Genomic DNA, 203 nt, shown 5'->3' with positions numbered 1-203 from the left:
CAGCAAGGTCCATCGAGCCGAGCAAATGTTTCACCAGCCCCCCCCCCCCTCCGACGAACCTCACAGGTGCTTTGGGCGATCGCTCTCGGGTAATACGGGCTAACGCGAAAATCACCTGGCCTACCATAAATCTTATTTTTCGGAAATCCACCTTTGGTCGGGCACATTCTCCGCAAGCAATTGAAGACTTTAAACCCCCCAAG

This window comes from Nymphaea colorata, unplaced genomic scaffold (assembly GCF_008831285.2).
Source record: "Nymphaea colorata isolate Beijing-Zhang1983 unplaced genomic scaffold, ASM883128v2 scaffold0712, whole genome shotgun sequence".
NCBI classification, from domain to species: domain Eukaryota; kingdom Viridiplantae; phylum Streptophyta; class Magnoliopsida; order Nymphaeales; family Nymphaeaceae; genus Nymphaea; species Nymphaea colorata.
This window is presented reverse-complemented; position numbering follows the sequence as displayed.